Below are 20573 nucleotides of genomic sequence, written 5' to 3'. Positions count from 1 at the left end.
TGTATTCCCCCATTCTGACTTTCACATCGTGCGGAATGTCAGTCTGTCCCCCATGGTGGGGGCAGATAGTCGCAACCAATGCCTAAGCAACCACTCACAAATTTGTATTTTAATAAAGTTGTGGCCAAAATTATGCCAAAAACCTTAAACAAAAATTCTGTGTGATGTGTGAGTTATTGGGGTGGACCTGGGGACCTCGACACGCAATTGTGTTTATGTCATTCTTCTACCTTACAGTTAGGCCAGTATGCACCTACAAGAGGTATCATTATGTAGAACTTTTGTTCACCAGCCACCCGAAGTCTGCTAATCCCATTTGTGGACTAACATAGTACTCAGCAACTTTTTATTTTCTCCCCTACTCTGGGCAGCTAATAAAACTAGGAATTCTACCAAGGCCTTGGTGAGCTGTGGTGTGTTCACCTTTATGGGCCTACACTGTGGGATCTTTTGATCTTGACCACTGAACAGTTTCAATGATCAATAAAGATACACTGACAATGAAATGGGGAGGTGGGAATGTTGGGAGATTCCATGTCCTCTAATAATCCATTGCTCTAATAATGCCAGCTCAGTACTGTGGAACTCTTTATTATGACAAAGTACCACAGAACCAGGGTGAATTGCTGATTGGGAATATACCATCATAGCCTTAGCACATGCCTCTATTTGCAGATTTAAAATAACTCCACATTTTTGGCCACTAAATCCCTCCCCAGTCTTCTCTAATTGCCACATAAAATGAGGTGATCCACCGTAATGAATAATCATAATGAAGTAGCCACGCAGCACGCCTCTCATTCCTTTCCTTATGCCGTTATCAGTGTCACTATAGTCTCCGCTGCATATTTCGCCTATTATTGCAGCTGTCAGAGAATTAAGTGAAATCTATCTGGCAACATCTGGCTTCTCAGGGGGAAAAAATGAATAATTTCATCAGCCTTCCCCAGCTCCGTCAGTCTCATCCTAATTATGATGTAACAGAGGGCATTAGCATGTGGTGGACTTGGTGATTAACCTCAGGCAGCTGAAAAAGTGGTCTGGAGAGATGAGCAAAGCATTTGGAACAGCTCGATCAATTATAGATGCTCCCCCCCACCTTCGCACCGGACGAGGCACTTAAATTACAGCAATGACCTTGTGATTGGTAACAGTAAGTTACGCTTGAACCCATTTAGAGGGTCAGATGTTTTGTAGCACATTTCAATAGTTTAAATGCTTATTTCTAAATTCATTTGGAATTAATTCCTTTTTTATTTTTTACTAGCGACTAGAGCTGAGCAAAATCTTCACAGGTTTGATTTTTGCACTGGAGGTCAAGATATCAGTGCAACACAATTTTGTCTTTGAATCTGGAGCAAAGTGATGAATCCATTACAAAGTCACGAGGAGACACGTTTATCTAAAGGCGATTTTGGGCCTGAAAGTGAGGCAGTCTGTGTGCTCTAAAGGGAGGCACCCACACAAAAGTTTGAAAAAAGTCTGTGCTCATGAATGTGGGCGAAACAAGGGTACAGGGTGCTGATTATTTGATGGGGAAGGGTTTTCTATAGGGTACATAAAGCAAGGGTAGCTCAGCCTTGGGTCAAGTGGATCAGGCAGCTTCACCCGAATAGTCACTTCCCATTGTGTTCTAGATTCTATTTTTTCTGTCATATGTGGGTTTGTTTGTATTATTCCAAACCCAGCACACCAGCTTCAGGATTGTACAGGCTGCATATTTTCTTCTCCCTCATCGCTATTACATTTATATCCTCTCTCCGTTCCTACAAGCTGTCATTCAAGCTGTCACTCATGGTTCTCCATTTCCCCATGTTATACAGTGGTACCTCTAGTTATTAACTTAATTCGTTCTGGAGGTCTGTTCTTAACCTGAAACTAGAGGCGTACTGCACCGCCGGCACACAATTTCCATTCTCATCCTGCGGCAAAGTTCTCAACTTGAGGTAACTCTTCCGGGTTAGCAGAGTTTGTAACCTGAAGCATTTGTAACCTGAGGCATTTGTAACTCGAGGTACCACTCTACTCACAACTCTGTGAGATAGTTTAGGCTGAAAGAGTGTGTTGCCCATGATGAGTTTTATTTGAATCTTAACCCTGATCTCCCAGGCCCTAGTCCACCAAGTCCTCCACATTCTGGGGGCAGGGGGAGATGTAAAAGTGATGAAGCTGGATGTAAAAGTGATGAAGTTGTTAAATTTTCAGATATACATTTCCCACAATAAAATATAAAGCATTACATCTAACGACTTCCATTCTTTTCCTTCCATGGTTCCTTTATACTTCCAAAATATACTGCATATTCTATTTCTGCCGTCTATCCCTCCCCTTTTTCATATAATCTTAATTTCAGTTATACTGTTGAATTTATATTAATCCTGCCAGCATTTTCACTTGCTTACAGTTATTTTCCAAATGTTGCACAAATAATTTCCATTCATCTTCCTCCACTCCTTCTTGTTCTCTTACCCTGCTGGCTGTTAGCTCTGCATATTCCATCATTTTCAGCTGACCTTCCTTTTTTTTATAAAATTTTTATTGGTTTTTCATTTTAAAACAAGCAAAACAAACAAACACATACAAACATGTATATTTTCATATCCTCCTTTTCATAAACCTTCTTTCATGGACTTCCCCATACCTCCCCCTCTCTGCATCCTTATTTTACAGTTTTTCAGCAACCCCTTGGTCCTATTATATTTATAACTTATTTTTTCTCAGTTTCATCTTAATTCATCAGACCTTCCTCCTCCTTTGGGACCTCTCCCATCTTCCATTTCTGGGTAACAAAATCTGAGCTGCTGTCATTGCATACATAAATAACCTTTTCTGACCCCTGGGTACCTCTGTCTGTATCTTTCCTAAAAGGAATGCCTCTGTTTTTTGGGGGGAATGCTGTTTTAAACAGTTTTTTTCATTTCATTATAAATCATTTCCCAGTAGTCCTTAACTATTCTGCATGACCTTACTTTTTTGTTCAAGGCCGTCATATTCTTCAAAAAAGTGAATGCTTCTCACACAGCTTTAAGGCACGATCAAGACATACAGAAACATGATGGAGTCTCATTGATGTCAGTGGGAGAGTTAGGAACCTTCTACCACTAGAAGCAACTGAAATGCCTTTCCTTAGATGAATCCTTGATTGTGTAAGTAGTTTGAGGAAGTGGCTTAAATATCTTAAAGTTCTGTAGGCAACTCACATTAAGAAGCAATCCTGTTTGTATGAAACTTTAGCATATAGGAGCGGGGTCTATTTATTTCAATAAGCTTTAGAACCAGGGGTGCCAACTTGAACGAAATATTGGGAAACAGGTAAGCCCCGCCCCACATAATCAATCACAAGATGTGGTGTGCAAACACTATTTAACTGGCAGTGCCCATCAACTTAGGAGGGCCAGCCTCGTCAATATTTTTTTGGGGGGGGGGGTTAAAGTGACCTCACCCCCTAGGAGTTGGCTCCTATGTTTAGAACTGGCTGATGTTTAAAGGAAGATTGCTCCAACAAATATAGTATTTCAAAACCAGAGTTGATGGTCAACCTTTTTAGATACAATGGTTTTGTAATTACAGATCTTTCTTCTCTTGCACCTAATTCATATTGGGGGACAGGGGGGATTGGAGCTTACTGTTTCATTGCAGTATACAGACATAGCAAACATCTTATGCCATCTGTTGGATAGTGATTAAATTCATTTTGGGGCATACTCTAGTGCAAAACGTACTGAAGTAGTGTGCCATGCTAACTGCGTCAATGGGGCTGGTGCAAAGGATCATCCTATTTTATTGATGTTCTTGAAGCCTTGTGCAAAAATAATATGTGAGAAATTTTGGAACACATGAGGAATGATCCAGCAAAAACCAAACCATTTTAATTCCCAATAATTTTAATGGAAAAGATTTACAGTGCAATTCTGTACATGTTTGCCTAGGGTGAACACGCATAGTGAGCTGTTCAAGTGAAAAACAAAGAGTGAGGCATAAAGAGTAATTGTATGCATATTCACTCACAAGTAAGTCCTACTGCATTCAATAAGGTGCAGCCTTAAATAAGTTTAAATGAGGCTGAATTATGCCCACCATAACTAACATTCCTAGACAAACTTCCCATAATAAAAAATATTGTTTATGTTTTAATGAAAGAGACACCAGTGTCAACACTGCTTTTATTAAAATGAACTTTGCTATTTATTCTTTAACAAGAGTTCTCTCTTAATAAAAAATGGCCTTTCCCAAAATGCTTGAATAATACCTTCAATAATACACCAAGAATTTCTCACCCAACCAAATGAAATATTATATTTACTGCTACCTTTGCATTACTGCCACAATTCATGTACTAGAATATATTGAGATAAATGTAATCAAGCAGCAAGGGTGAAATATGATGTGTTCATCTAGTATATAAGAATCTTGCGCCTCAAGTACATTAGAACTTTCTTTCTTTTTTAACGCAAGTCATACAATTAGCAATACTAGCTTCTCCAAATGCTTCACCATCACTACCGAAACTGAAGCCGTTATGCTTAGCTGAAACTGAACTATTCAACAAACTGAGTTTCAGTCTAAGCATGAATTAGAAGTTCATGTGGCAAAATTTTATCTGTATGATCATACCAACTTTCAACCTGCTCCTTGGACTCCCCAAATGGTGTTTGTGGAAACCAGATGAAAGCTAGTATCTTATGCTTGGCACAGTTACAAGCTAAAGCAGATATGGGAGTCTGCAACACACAGGGCCAACATCAGATTTCAGGGGACCCTTTACATGGTGTTGATGATGGGCTACCACCCCCCAGCAACCCCTCAAACAGGACACCCTACCTGTGGCTGCCACATGCTTTCACAGCTACTGCTTTGATGCCACCCTTTGTCAGGTTTTTGAATATGCTTTCATGGAGGATGGGTAGTGGCACTTTGAATGGGGATGCCCACCATCTTATGTTAGCCAAAATGCAATGTCCCAGTCCATAGAGCTATGCGATCAATAGATCAATAGGCTGGGACATCTCCAGAAAGGAGATAAGAGCTGAGCATGGTCCCCATTCAAAAGCTGCAGCACTGCCCACGACTGAGAATGATCCAGGGGTCTGGAAGGGGGGCCGGTGAATGGCAGCATGGCCAGGTCAGGCCATTGGGGGCCCTTCCAAGCTGCTCAGCCAGTGTGCAACCTGACTAACCTGTAGTGTGGGGCCTGGCAACATGTACCCACATTCTTGTGCATTGCATATTAGTTAGTGTCTGCTGTTCCTCATTCTAAAGCACAAACAATCATTATTGTGTATGTCACATGCAGAGTTGGCGTACTTCTGTGCCATATTCCTGATTTAAAACCCATACTGCTGTCTAAATTCCTTCCTTGACGATCACTCGTACCTTAGTAAGATTGTCTTCCATGAATGTAGTCTTAACAGTATTCCATAAGTGACTGTGGAAGCCAATTCTGGATCCACACGTCCTTCCGCAGTGGGGATATTGGTTTCGGGCAGGAGTTGATCAAGGGTGAGGATTTGCCAAACATGCCTTCCTCTTAGCTTGTTTATTCCTTTTTTTCCTGAGTTTGTGTTTCTTCAAAGTCCTTGAGGCTATTCCCCAATTGGAGCGCTCACAGGCAAGTGATTCCAAGTTGTTGGTGTTTATATTACATTTTTAAAATCCCTTTTGTTTCCACTGGCATTATGCTTTCCATTCTTAAGTTGGGAATAGAAGAGTTGCTTTGAAAGACGACAATCAGGCATCTAAACAACATGACCAGTCCACTGAAGTTGATGTTGAAGAATCATTGGTTTGACACTGGTGATCTTTGCTTCTTCCAGTATACTGGCATTAGTTCACCTGTCTTCTCAAGTGATATGTAAAAAAATTTGGAGACACCATTGATGGAATCTTTCAAGGAGTTGGAGATGGCATTCGTAAGTGGTCCTTGTTTCACAAGTGTACAGTAAAGTTGGTAGTACAATAGCATTGTAAACAAGCATTTTGGTTTCCCTGAGAATGTCCCAGTCCTCAAACACTCTACGCTTCTATCCAGAGAAAACTGCACTCACAAAGCTCAGGTGATGCTAGATTTTGCCATCAATGTTGACTCTTGTGGAAAGATAACTGCCTGTTAGGGAAAATTATTGAAATTTGCCAATGTTACACCATTAAGTTGGATTTGTGGCCCTGTGGAGAGGTTGTTTTGTGCCTGTTGGTGCAGCCCTTTAGCTTTCTGGATAGTGCGTGATAGGCCAAGCTTTCCGTAAGAAAGAAATCTGTATAAATTAATGCAGATCTGAATCATTTTGTGCCATGAATGTATAATTACCTTAATTGCACAACAGCTTGCAGATTAAACCGCTGGTCTTTTTTCACTGATATGTTAATATCCATTTCACATGTAATAGCCATTAGGAAATGTATCTGCAACAGGAAGCTTGCAGGTACCTGTGGCATCCCTGCACATGCTCTTTTTTCATCTGATTATGGATGGTGCTCAGCCACCCAGAAGGCCAGAGGACTCAAGCCTCTGGCTCTCCATATAAAGAACGGACATGGGGCAAGATCTAAAACAGTCGCTATGCAGTAAATGCTCAATTGATTCCACCCAGAGTATGTAGTTAACTTTCAAGTATATATTTATTCAAACAATCTGAACAAGACATTCTTGCTGCAAGATTTGTTTTTCTGCCGATGCAGAAATCTCAGACCCACATTCTAATATACAGGTGCCAAATACAACATTAGCAATCACATTATGATTTGCCCAGAGAGAATTTTTTCCTTTCCCGGAGACTTGGATGCAATTACTGCCTGAGCCAACTCCCAATGAAGTCAATTAGCCCTTAATTAGCAACTAAACCAGTTAGCTGGGATTCATTATTATAATATCATAAAAATGCATAGATGTTTGTAGACAACTGAAATGGCAAACCACCTATCATGCAAAGTTTACATTACAAAAATGGATTTGTTTAGTTGTCACACACAGGGAGGTTTTTAGAGGAGCCTTTCAAAGGTCAGTAACCTTTTGCTCATGGGGGGGGGGGTGCAAAACAGAATCAAACCAGAGGACTTAAGGTTGGCATTGGTAAGTAGCAAGGGAACAAGCATTAAGGTCAAGCATTTATGAAGGACTTTAGCCAAGACAACTGTTAGGATTCAGATGGAGACAGGCATCCAAGCAAGGACTACAGGCAGAGGCAAAACAGTAGCAAGGACCAGAGAGGTATGGCATTAGCATTCGCCTGAAAGCCCTGCTGCAACTTCCCTCCTTCGTGGAGGATAAATTAACCCAAGTCGGAAGCAGAGCTTCTTTGTCAGTAGCTCCAGCCACATTTATCAGACCAAACCACGGATTAAGCATCAAATCCTGCTTGGCCAGGGCATTTCGTTTTCATAAAAAGCCTTTGCTTGTTAAATTGCTGACTTCACTGCCCTGGAATGGGATTATCACAACTGTATTTCCCCCACCCCCCAGTTTTTACTCTGCTTTCCAAGCTTGCATTAAAGGAGGCACCAGAGTCTTTTAAGCAAATCAAAATTATTCCAATAACCAGGAGTGATTTGCCTGATAGTGCATAACTAGTAATAGCCTTCCAGCAGCAGTGTTGTGGCCGCTTACCATGACACTGAGGCAGTGGCGAGGTCAGGGCTGTGCAGTTGACTGGCAGAGCCAATCCAGGTCTTCCACTGGTGCTATTCTGCAACCCCAAACTTTCCTTCCCCTCACTGCTCAATGCCTCCCACTCCCTGCAGTAAGAGGCAGAGATGCTGCTTCCAAGAGGCTATTACTCCACTGGTCAGACTGCACCTGTCTAGACATCTTACAAATACTATGTGCCTCTTCCTAAACTGCCAGGTGTTATCAGCAACTGCTGATAACTCTATCAGGTAATGGTAGATGGAGCAATGAAAACAACACAAAACTGATAAAAATGAAATGTTGCTCCTCTTGTCACTGTAACCCAGGGCTTGCCAACTGCATGCATGCACACATACATAATTTGCTTTTCCAAGGAAAAAGGACCAACAGATGGTTTGGGGTTGAAGTATGGGTGGAAAATAAAGGGTTAATGTTGGGACTTTCTGGAGGTTGTATGTAGTATTCACCTAAGTTTTACTGAGAGCAGATGGACTGAAATGAATGGGCTTAATTTAGTCATGCCCATTAGTTTCAATGGGTCAACTCTTGAGTAAAAGTAACTCACATACCACTGCCCAATGTGTTTATTTTTATCAGTTATGAAAACATTGGGTGGAAGAAATGCAAAACTATCAACTCCTGAAGCAAAGATAATGATTTTACTCCTAAAGTAGTTCCTAATTTCAGAAATGACATAGTTTCAATTTAGTACAATGGAAATGATTATGTCTTAGACTACGGATGGAAAGACCTTCCTATTTCTGTTTCCTCAGTTCTGAGTGTCACCATCTGAAACTCAGTCTCCACATTTCTACAGCAATTTGCAATAAAAAAAAACCTTATAAAAATTACCAAGCACTTTAGTTTGAATTTCTACTAATAAACACATATTTCCAAGCAATATAACACAGATCCCCTGATAAATATATTTGCTTTTTCTGCAACCTTTCTGCTAATATAAGCATGTCTGCACAGCATCACAAAATGTGGATAAGTGTGAATTTCAAAGGATAGCAGTGTTTCAGTTTCATAATGTTTTCAAAAATGTGAATTTGATAGATTTAGCTTTAAATGTGTGCTGAATCAAATTCATACCCTATTCCTATCTTGGACTATATTAAATGTTCTGATTTGAGATTTGCCTCATATAAAAAAGACAGACTGAATATTTTACCACACAAGAGGGTGGCTTCTACGAGTTTCCAGTTTCCGGCAGACACTTTATGGCTCTGCAATGCCTTTCCAGAGGGCCTGGACCAAGATTGGAGAGTCTGAAATTAAGCAGGTGATTCCTAAACAGATGCAGCTTCTTTCATTCATGTGCCTTGTGATGCAATTTTTGCCCACAATAGTTTGAGGGACTGTCACCCAACCCAGCAGTTTTGGAACTACTTTTCTAAGATGTCTAGATAACATATTTGGTTAATTAACATTCTATATCCTTTTAAATGTGTTTATGGGAGAGGGATTATTCGTCTGTTATGTTTCCGTTCTTGTTTTTTATTATGTATTTTGTGTTTTTACCTTGTATTTTTACGCTGTGAGATGCCCTGGCATCAGCGGATGAAGGGCGGCATACAAATTTAATAAATAGAAAAATAGAAAACAAAGATAGCAAAACCTTTTCTACCTGATGATGTAGGGTTCTTGACAGCAGCTCTTGGACCAAATAATGTTTGGCCTAGTTCACACAGAATGATAAATCTGTGTCTAAATTGCATCAAAGATTCAAAGCCCATTTTTAAAGGCAGTGCTGATGGTGTGGAGGGATTGGGGCCCTAAATCTTCACCATTGACTCCACTGTTGGACCATCCATTATTCCGACAGGAGGATAAATATGGACAATTTAAAAATGTGAGGAGAAAAGAAGCCTTCTGCAGTTTCTAAGCATGAGCTCATGGGGAAACTGGATGATGCCCAGTTAACCTGGTTTCAGTCTATTCCGTTGTGCACATTTGCAAGATACTTGGTACGCAAGGCGGGAGGCCTTCGTTCTCTTACATCTTTGAGTCTTTAACAAATCAAGATATGAAATAAAAGGAGTTGTGTCTTTAATTTATAGCATTCTTCTAGAACAATATACGGGTGATACAGGAGGCCTCTGGACAATATGGGGAAAAGACTTAGGGATCACAATTGCAGATAATAAATGACAATCAACTTGGCACAACCCATCCCTACGAACCATCTCTGCTCATTGGCAGGAGACTTCTGTTAAAATTACCGTATATTTCGCTAGCACTGGACTCCTTCATGCCTAGTCAAAATAAGCACTAGCATCTCTCCCCTGTTTGAAAGGCTGCAGAGAGTGAGGCTCATATTTCATGCATGGTGGAGTTGCACATTGGTATATTCCTTTTGAGAAAAAGTGTTTCACATTATTTCCAAAATTACGCAGCAATCCCTTCCACCCAATTTGGCTCTTGCCTTGTTATCCTTAGACTCAAATTTAAACAATTACCTTAAATTCAGAGGTTTAGTTGTTCTTTTATCAGTAGCCTGATTAACAATAGCCCGATACTGGAAACAACCTATAGATATCCCCATTGAAATCTGGATAAATATTTGGAATGTGGCCCTATCAGAACGCCTTGTTCACCACAGAAGGGTAATTAAAGGCACTTCAAAAATAGACACATATTGAACTGATAATGCAGAAATAAACATATTGCTTGTGTACTATGTACTACATATGAAACTTAATGCATCACTGGACAAGGTACGGTAGTTGTGTGTTGTTAACGTATTTACATGGAAACCAATAAAAATAATTTGGGGGGAAGAAAGCTCCCTCCAGGGCATGCCAGGGGTTGACTGCTAGCAGAATATGGTAAATTGGGTGTGAGTGGGGCCATCTAGAATCATGAGAATAAATAACAAGAAGAACTATTTAACACCAAAGGTGTACTTGCAAAAGTGTACTTGCCCCCTCCCCATGAATCCCTTGACAATACTGCTGTCTTGCTTAGGCTACATGTCTTTATACATGCCTGGAAACTTTACTTTGTGCCAAGTAATAAACTCTTCTGAAAGACAAATGGCTGGGGAGAGTTTAGCTAACCTGTGCTAGGGAGACCCTTTCCCACTCTGAACCTGGTTTTGTTCTGCTGAATAGTAGACAGGCTGCTGAAAGTCACACTTTTTCCAAGTACAAAGGAGCACATCTGGGTAACTTTCAGATCATTTAGCCTAGGTAGCAGAATGCCCACTCAGAGAGCAGCACAGACTACATCAGAGCTTTCCCCCAAATCCAGTTTTATTGAGAGAGAAAATAAAACGGCAATTGAATATTTAACTGACCTAGAGACGAGATAGTAGGAGAGGGCAAGAAGTGAACTGGGTTTCAGCCATGGAGGTTGTGCAGAGGATTGCTTTGGTTTTGGAGAGAGATAAAAAGGAGAATTTTGCAGTAGGAACAAAGAAGAACTGGCAGGAGGGAGAGTTGCAGGTTGCCTTCCTTCTGCTCTTTCTGAAACAGGGCGGGAGGGAGAAGATCTTTAAAGAAGAACTGGTGTGACTGATGCTTTGTGTCTTTCTTTCCTCCTAAATGGAAAGAAAGGGGGTTATGGAAGTTTAAAGAGAGATCTGTCACATTCCTCTGCATGCTTTAGAAATTAAACACTTAACTAGTCATTCCAGCAATTCTTTCAAGTACAGGCACTATTGTGTGCCCGCTTTCTACCTGTGCTCTTACAAATCTTTCAGAAAGACATTTCTCTGACTTATGCTGTATTATGATTGCAGGTAAAATTTCAAATAAAATGGGAAGAGACAGTTTATGAAAGATTGAGAAGGGTTATAAAATTTGATTTTTTTGGTAAATAATTCATGATGCTCCTTTCACAGCCCTGATAAATTCTTCTCACAGTTCGACTCTTTGGCTATAAATACACTCGGACTGAATACTGAATAGGCTACTTCTGCCCCTTGGGGTGTGATGCCTAGTGGGTTTGTGGGCAGGTAAAATGTGCATGTTTGTTAAATATATGCACACACTGCTTTCTTGTGAAATCAGGAAAGGAAAAACCAACACTTTACTTTTGTTGAAAATTTTAAGTTTTTCCTTTTTTCCTTTGAATTGGCCATCAGGTAATTGCAGCCCATTTCCAGACAGCATTGGCCATAAAGTGTGCATTGAGCTATATATGTTATGGGAACCCCTGCCATCAAAAACAGTTCCCCAAGTTCGAATTCTCCCTTTACATAATGCATAGTCAGCAGCCTTCATCAGAAGTACTGACTAGTCCATTTTCCAATGTCACACATACCAGTTTGTCGTATTCCCCTGAAATTCATTCGTTTCCCTAGTACAAATGTTTGTTTTGTACTGCAGGCAGGGCAAGTCAGAGTGCACAATGTCAGGTGTGGGGTTAGTTGATGTAGCCCTACTCCCTCAAACATTAATACAATGCATGAAGAGTGTTCAGGCCTAGCTTCTATAGAGTTTAATTAAAATAGAGGTTGGATTCTTGTATGCTCCTATGGCCAGGAAAATAGGGAGTATACTTAAACATCATGTTTCCTACTCATAAAGCACTTGTGATTTAGCACAAATCCTAGTTGCTGGCCTACAATGTAAAATCAGCAAATTATAAAAGTGGAAAATGAGAAAGGAAGAGAAAAGAGGCAAAGAGTGGAGCTGAAAGGTTTGAGGGAAGAATGTGATTCTGTCTAGAGATGTTTAAACACAAGCCTTTTTCAGTCTTTTAGTCTGAATCAAATGACCATTCATGGATATCATGGTGGAAGGATCCATCCATTGTGCATTCATTTATGGGTCTTGTTACTGCAATGAGAACCTTGCCTTGTAGTGTGTTGGCTCACTTAAGATGCTGAAATTGAATGCATGCTGTTTCTGGACAGAACCTGCTTCTTCTCTCATGTTTACTTATTCTACCTAGATTGCACATTTGAAAAAGGCCTTTGAAAGAAGGAGTGGTATGGATGTTAAGGGTGGGAGCAATGCATTCCAGAAAAAACGCATATTGAGATTGGATGGAAGTATAAAATAGTAGTTAGTTACCCAAATAGAATATGTTTGCTTTACATTTACTCTTTGAATCCAACCCAATGAGCAATTAAAATCTGGAGGATAATAAGGAAGGTTATTCTGTAGTGAAATGCTAGCATGTTTAGGTCATAGCTCTTAATGTTTCCCCTTTTTAAAGGGAAATTCCCTTATTCCGAATAGGATTCCTCGCAAGAAAAGGGAAAAGTTGACAGCTATGGTTTAAGTTATTATCATGTTCCAATTAGATTTAGTTAAAATATTTAAGTGAAAAAATTAACAGAGAATATAGCAGATTGAGGAAAAGTTTCCTTCTTCTGCTGAAATGGGCTTCACTCCAAAGCAAATATATTCTTCATTTGCCATTCCCCATGGCTTCCCTTTCCGCAGCTCCTGTAGATAGCTGAGCTGCTTTGAGAAGGAAGAACACATCAAGGATTCTTTAAGACTTTCCATTGATCTATTTACCTTTCTGTCTCTTTCCCCAAGCATCATGGGATGAAAGTGACCTGGAAGATAATCATCCATCACCCTATCAAATCACCCTTCAGCACTTTGAACAAAGTATAACTGATCTATTGAGCACAGAGAAAGTGCAGAGCTCAGAGATGAGCACACAAAACACGGGGTAAGGGCAACACCCCCTTCTTTTAAACTGTTTGACAGCATATGAAAATTGGTGCTCTATTTGATGTGCTTTTAGTCTGATTCACAAAACACTTCATCAGCTTACTTTATCCCTACTACTCTAAGTTTTTTTCTTATTTTAAAATCCCAGATTTTGTGTGCAGTGTGCAGTGTGTGGTTGGTGGTTGCGAAAAGAGGAAGAGTTGGGAAGAGATGATGAATGTTGGGTTTGCATGTATGCAAAGTTGACCAATGACTTAGAATTAGTGCATTATTATGATAGAGATTGATGGACGCACTCAGTTCAGTGATTGCCAGAGAAGGAGCAGGGAGAGGGATCTGACAGAGCTGCAGTGGAAACCTAGTCACACAAGGGAATGTTTGAATGCAAATTACCTTGTTTTGGATCACATCAGGGGTCAGCAAGCTTTTTCAGCCGTGGTCTGGTCCACCATCCCTCAGACCATGTGGGGGGCCAGGCTATATTTTTTTGGGGGGAAATATGAACGAATTCCTATGCCCCACAAATAACCCAGAGATGCATTTTAAATAAAAGCACACATTCTACTCATGTAAAAACACGCTGATTCCCAGACTGTCCGTGGGCTGGATTGAGAAGGCGATTGGGCTGCATCTGGCCCCCGGGCCTTAGGTTGCCTACCCCTGGATCACATGATAGTAGAAAGACAATTTGGGAAACAGTAAAGGTAGAGAACAAAAGGTGAAATGAAATACTCTCAGTTGCCTGTTCTGTGGAAAGGAGGAGGAAAGCAGGTGACTCTCCAGATTTCATTTTGATTTGAAAAATGTGGGATTCCATGGACAGGATGAAGACTAGGCACAAATTCTTTAGTCTGCCTTAGCTCACCCACCTGAATATGGTTGATACATAGTAAGGCTCAGAAGGGGGGAAAAAGCTTCAGGAAAGAGGCTCAGATGATGATGGGATGGATGAAGGTAGGAAAGCTTTTATAGGTCACCCTAGGGCCATACATATATTTCAGTGGTTAGTGATTCACAAGATAGGATCACTTAGAACTCTCATAATATGGTTTAAACATGGGAGGGGGGGAAGCTCCCTTAAAGAAAGAGCATAAAACATGTTCCCTTGAGAGATCCTGGCTAACTTGAAGAAAAGAAACACAGAGAGGAGACAAAGGGATAAGATATAGTTAAGGCTTACAAGGTTTGTTTCCATGGACTTTCATGAAGTTGAGCAGGCTTGCATGATAGAAGCATATACCATTCTCCTAGAGGAATTCCAAAGGTTGAACTGTGGAGAGTCTGGGATAAAAAAAACTAAAACTAAACAGGGAAACCATTTAGAGGACATGTCATTTGAGAGACACCAATTAGAGAGCAGAGCTTCCTAGAGAAAAAATATTATTAAATCAAGTACAAAGCTAGACAAAAGGGACATTCAATGACTACTGGCACTGATACTGAGTCATCAGCAGGTACAACAAAGCAGGTATCCTGTCATGGATTGATTGGGTGGTCACAACAGTTTTCTGAACCAATGAAAACAGTCAGATATCTAAGGTGTCCCTTGAGGAAACAAGTGGTGTTTGCTTCCCAGGGAATGCTAATAGTACACTGATTCAATTATCAGTAGAACTTGTTGGTCAGAATGACATCTTTGATCCTAGCAGAGCTAACCAATGCTAGTATAGAGGCATATGATTGCCTTAGATGTGGCAAATAGTGTCAATGACTATTGAGGCATTAGCAGAGGTATGTCTTTGTTATTTTTAGCAGTATATAACATCTGAAGTTAGTGCTCATGTCCAAGTCCCATGCATAAGAATAGTAGTCAACCTGAGCCAACGTTTGCTTGCTCTGTTATATTGGCAACTCGTTATACACAGAGCCGTTAGAGAAACCACCTTATCACATATGCTGTAGATCCGTTATATGCACAGCACTTCCAAAGTCTTCAAAAGCCTGCAAGTTCCAAAGATTGCAAAAGTCCACTCCACAATAACTCAGAGCAGGGCTTTCAGTGTGGCTGCCCCTGTTCTGTGGAATAGCATTCTGGCCAAGATACAACAAGACCCCCCCCCCGGGGGGGAATTGAAAATTAAAAACATAAAATGCAACATGATATTAAAATCTAACACATAATTAAAACCAGCAACAGATAATGATATCAGTACAGCTAATATAAAAAGGAGTAAAAAAAAAGTATTGACCTGGCACCTAAAAAGGTTATCATATCAGTACTAGGCAGTCCTTTCTGTGGGTGTCAACACTGAGAAGGTCCTCTCTCTAGTAGCTGACCTCATTTGTTTTGTGTTGTCCACATTCTGTCCTGCATTCATATGTGACACAAGAAGGGAAGAAGGGAAGTTCAGAATCACAAATCAACCATAATGAAATTTATTGGACATTAAATTAAAGGCATTTTTTGTCTCAGGCTTTCCAAACTGGATATATGGGTCTTTGTCACATGTGTCTATTTGTATGGTTTTAGTTCTGTTTTAAATGTATCAATACCTTTTTTGTATTTTTTAATTTTTCTTTTGCTGTTTTCGTTGTACATTGCCTTAATGTATAAAGGGAAAGGGAAAGGGAACCCTGACCATTAGGTCGAGTCGCAAATGACTCTGGGGTTGTGTGCTCATCTCGCTTTACTGGCCGAGGGAGCCGGCGTACAGCTTCCAGGTGGCCAGCAGGATTAAGCTGCTCCTGGTGAACCAGAGCAGTGCACGGAAACGCCATTTACCTTCCTGCCATATTGGTGCCTATTTATTTACTTGCACTTTGACGTGCTTTCGAACTGCTAGGTGAGCAGGAGCTGGGACCGAGCAACGGGAGCTCACCCATCATGGGGATTCGAACCGCCGACCTTCTGATCGGCAAGTCCTAGGCTCTGTGGTTTAACCCATAGCGCCACCCGCGTCCCTTGCCTTAATGTATAGAAGGTCATTAATTCATTAATGTCACTAAATAATAATAGTACTAGTGGTAGGTCTGACTCACGTGCAGACTTCCCGCTCAACTGAGCTACTCAGTAATGCACCTTTTATATGAAAATAATTCTCCACCTATTTTTCTGCTTCAGTTTTGAAGAGTTGGCTCTTCATGCCCTAAGTTCTAACATTATACTTTGACAGTGAAACTAGCCTGTAGCAGAAAAATGCTATAACTCTCTACCTTGAGGGCCTGTTTAAGAGGCTTCAGAGAATTTACATGATTTTCTGTCGACAATAATGCAGCTCAGTGTTACAATGTTAAAAATAAATTACTGAAGGACTTTGGCATTACACATAATGATCTGCTTTTATAAATTCATTATTGTAGATTGTAATTATGCTCTTGGGTATAAAGGAAGAAGAATCAAAAGAGGAGTGATAGAATTGGTGTACTGTATATCCAAGTTTTCAATTACTATTTATTTGTTTATTCTCAGAGTTAAGGAAAGGAGAGGTATCATCATGATGTGGCATGTCAAGATATAAAGACTCCAATTGGTGAAATATAATTAGTGCAAAAACAGAGAAATAAACAAACATTCAGTTGGTAGAGCATGGCACTCTTAATGTCAGAGTCATGGGTCTGAGCCCCACGCTGGGCAAAAATATTCCTACATTGCAGGGGGTTGGAATAGAGGACCTTTGTAGTCCCTTTATTTAAGATAAATTCCATTCATTTGCGTGTCGAGGTCCCCAGGTCCACCCCAATAACTCACACATCACACAGAATTTTTGTTTAAGGTTTTTGGCATAATTTTGGCCACAACTTTATTAAAATACAAATTTGTGAGTGGTTGCTTAGGCATTGGTTGCGACTATCTGCCCCCACCATGGGGGACAGACTGACATTCCGCACGATGTGAAAGTCAGAATGGGGGAATACAGAATAGGGGAACCTGCCCTCACCCCAAATGCAACCAGGAGCTCATTGCTATGGCCCGAGCCCCCTTGACAGAGTGGACAAGCAATAGTTAGCCCCCAATTCCTTTAACGGAATCCCTTGCAGCAGCAGCATTAGAGGGGCAGGCACAGCCAATCCATGCCCCTCAACCAACCAAACCATAAACCAATGCCTAACCGTGAACCTTACAAGTTGTGACGATTTGCTACGCAGTAGGCAAAAACCAAATGGCCCCAGCCAATCAGCCAGATGGACAAAATTCCTACCAGGCCCCCGCTCCAAAGCAGACGACCCCATGACAGGCATAGCAAGGTCAAAGCGAACAACCCTATTCTAGGGAGGGAGGGACGGGCAATCCGCTGCACAGGCGAAAAGAGGAAGACCTAGCCTCGTGCAAGGAGTTTTAGCATTTCTGGCTGTCAATCAATAAATGGCAACATTAATTTCTTCCCAACAACAAGGGAAGCCCCAATCGCATCAGTGGCCAACGATCAGTTAGCCCGCCCCCAACTTTGGAGTGTCCTGGTGGCCCCCACCGCAACACGTGCTCTCCATGAAGGAGAACACGCTTTATAGAATTGTTGAAAGCTGTGACTATCTTTCCCCATTGATTTCATTGGGGCCTAAGTTCTAACCTACTCAGCCAACCCAGAACCTACAATGGTGGTTTTTGGCTAAGTTTTGTTCCCTTCACTTCTCAATTACTTGGGTATCTGAGGAAAATTCCAGCCATGTTTGGTTTCTTCTGATCTAAGCTATAACCTGCATTAACGTATACACTTCTCGGAGCTTGAAAATTCGAAGCCATTTTTCTCTCCAACATAACCAAGTAAACAAAAAACACTAACATAAGCACCCCCTCTTGATTATATCTCCCCATATGTAGAAGTTTTATATTTAACAGAACATTTGCCATTTCTCTTTTTTCAGCATTTCTGTCATGATTGTTGCCAATTTCATTACAAAACAGCATACACATCTTTCCCACTAGATGGAACTAAAAAACTTATTAATTGTCCTTAGTTTCCTCCCCAAATGTATTCATACCAGTAACCATTTGCTAAACCATGGTTTTAGAAGTTTAATGTCATATAATCCTTAAAATAAAATGTTATGGAAGGGTTTGAGAGAGACTGTCTGTATTATTATTATTATTATTATTTTATTACTACTACTACTACGAATTAGGGAACACTTAACTTTGACTACTAACAGTCTTTGTGCAAGGAAGAAGCTAGTCTTCATATCTCCAAGTACTACAATAATTCAAACTAAAAGGCAATATTGATTTATTTGTCAGGATATAGACAAAAACATATTCTTCAAACTATCTGTCAGTTATCAGAATTCAGAAAGAGCAGTGTTAACCTATTTGTCTTTTATATCCTAGGCAAGATGAAAATCTGCTTGCTGAATGCAAGGGCATGTTGACAATGACTAGAACCACTCAATATCCAAACCACTCAGTATCCTGGGGCTGCTGCACTAATCATTCCATATTAGCTTTAAAGGCTATCAGTGGCTACTAACCATCAGTGGTGGAGTTTCATACTCTGGCATGGTACCGAGGGGCGGAGAGCAGGCAGGGGCGGAGCTGGCGCACGTCCCGGTGGCGTGGCACACCACCCACACTCCTCTTCCTCTGCCAGTGCTAACCATGATACTTACGTTCTGCCTCCACCATTGGGGGCTGTATGATTCTGAATCCCAGCTGCTGGAAACCGCCAAAGGAGAGTGTGAGGTTGCACTAAGGTCTGGCTTGCAGACTTGCGTTGGGCATCAGCCCAGCCACTGTCAGAAGAGGACGCTGGATTAAATGGGCCTCTGGCCTGATCCAGCAGAGCTCTTCTTATGTTCTTATCTTCTTTGCATTACAGGGCTGACCCTGCGAATTTCCTCTAAGGTAAGGAAGCCATTAGCAGATTACAGCAATGGCAAGTATTTCTTGCCGAGAGGAAAGTACTCACACATACTCTGTTTTGTTCTACTGTCGGTGAAAATTGACCTGTTCTCAGATGTTTGTTAAGCAGTAGACAAGCTGCAGCGCAAGTCCATCTTTTGTTTTAGAATAACAATGACAAAGCAAAATACAGTTAACAATGGGGAAACAGAAATAAGGGCATAAGAAGAGCCTCCTGGATCAGGACATTGGCATATCTAGTCATGGGCTCATAGGACCGTGGAGTTGGGAGGTATCCTGAGGCTCATCTAGTCCAGCCCCCTGCAGTGCTGAAATCTCAACTCAAGCCTCCAGGACAGATGGCCATCCAATCTATGCTTAAAGGCCTCCAAGGAGGAATAGCAAAAGCTCCCGAGGGAGTCCTTTCCACTGTCAAACAGCTCTTGCTGTCAGAAAGGCCTTCCTGGTATTTACGTAGTCAGAATCTATTTTCTTGTAACTTGAAGCCATTGGCTCAGGTGCTCACAGTGGCAAGCCAGATGCCCCTATAAGCAAGACCTGAGGACAAGAGCATCTCTCCCCTCCTGTGGTTTTCAGCAACTGGTATTCAGAAGCCTTGCAGCCTCCCACTGAGGAGACAAAGCACAACCTCCGTAGCTAAAAGGTATGATAACTGATAGCCATCTGCTCCTCCATGAATTTGTCAAATCCTCTTTTAAAACCATCTAGGTTTGTGGTTACCCCACCTCCTGTGGAAGCGAGTTCCATCATTTAAATATGAGCTGCATGAATAAGTACTTGGGGGGGGGAGGGGTACTAGAAAATTCATAATAGAAGTCTATATTTGAGTAAGATTTCTAATTGCATGGAACACCCCATGCACATACAGCAGCAGTGTATATATAGGAAGCCTTCCATACACGCAGTTGAATGTCACTGATTCACAGCAAAGGCAGCAGTAAAAACTATGCAGGCAAAATACTTACATTTGCAGCATAACTCGCTTCAAGCATGTGCCCAAAGCTGGAGCAAGCGGGGACATGTCTACATCCAATGCTGGTCAAAGGAACAGGAACAGGAACTAGTATGTGCTCCTTCCACTCTAGGAACGGATAGGAAATGACATCACACAGAGCCCTATCTACCAATTGTATTTCTATGGTCTGAGTATTTGCCTGTCAGGGCTGAAGTCAGGCGTTGGTCTGCAACAAAACTATGTCATCCAAGACCAGTGAAGTTAACTTTTTAGTCAAGGAAACACAGCTCTCAGCAATTCTTTCTAGGAGGTCTTGCAGTTGTGAGGACTTAAGGTAACCTGCCTTCCCAGTGCCCACTAGGATTCCTCCTCTCCAGGGTCTTTCCCTCACAGTCTCAGGCTGCGTTTGTACACAACCACCCTCTGCTTTCCTCATTTCATTTTTGATAGGTTCTCAGAGACCAAGAGGGAGGGGAGCTGGTTGCAGCAGGGGGAGACTCTTGAGCACCCCTCCTGTCTCCCCTCCCCTCCAGCCTCTGCTTATGCCTCAAAGTCTGAACTATG

General features: G+C 41.2%; 2 long non-coding RNA genes across 2 annotated transcripts in view; one reads left to right on the top strand and one right to left on the bottom strand.

The window, feature by feature from the left end:
• The window catches only part of LOC309367780, a 29557-nt gene extending 12853 nt beyond the window's left edge, over nucleotides 1-16704 (top strand). Inside the window, exons 3-4 of the long non-coding RNA XR_014167353.1 lie at nucleotides 13120-13258; nucleotides 16670-16704. This is a non-coding gene — a long non-coding RNA (uncharacterized lncRNA). The remainder of the gene's footprint in view (nucleotides 1-13119; nucleotides 13259-16669) is intronic.
• On the bottom strand, nucleotides 10861-20131 carry LOC309367779. The gene is made up of 2 exons (XR_014167352.1): nucleotides 20020-20131; nucleotides 10861-11165 (listed from the first exon to the last, which is right to left on the bottom strand). It is a non-coding gene; the product is annotated as an uncharacterized lncRNA (long non-coding RNA).
• Nucleotides 20132-20573: the final 442 nt, after the last annotated feature.

This window comes from Podarcis melisellensis (assembly GCF_964234715.1).
Source record: "Podarcis melisellensis genome assembly, chromosome: 4".
Classification (NCBI taxonomy): Eukaryota; Metazoa; Chordata; class Lepidosauria; order Squamata; family Lacertidae; genus Podarcis; species Podarcis melisellensis.
This window is presented reverse-complemented; position numbering and strand designations above follow the sequence as displayed.